Here is a 230-nt window from a genome sequence, read left to right as displayed (position 1 = left end):
CAAATTTGCATAACCGGCCCTTGGAAAACCTTTTCTCGACACGATTTCTCCTAAAAATACCTCCCCTGCCAGACGTCAAGCTGCTATGACAGAGGGCACGGACGTCTCTCTCAAAATAACAAAACCTCACTCAGCTCGGAGTACAGAACACCGAGGGAGTGGGAGTGAGTGCTTGTGCGTGAGTGCCAGTGTTTGTGTGTTTTAGAAGGCGCGGGGAGATACGTCCGTGC

The sequence above is a fragment of the Penaeus monodon genome, chromosome 22 (genome assembly GCF_015228065.2).
Source record: "Penaeus monodon isolate SGIC_2016 chromosome 22, NSTDA_Pmon_1, whole genome shotgun sequence".
NCBI lineage: Eukaryota > Metazoa > Arthropoda > Malacostraca > Decapoda > Penaeidae > Penaeus > Penaeus monodon.
This window is presented reverse-complemented; position numbering follows the sequence as displayed.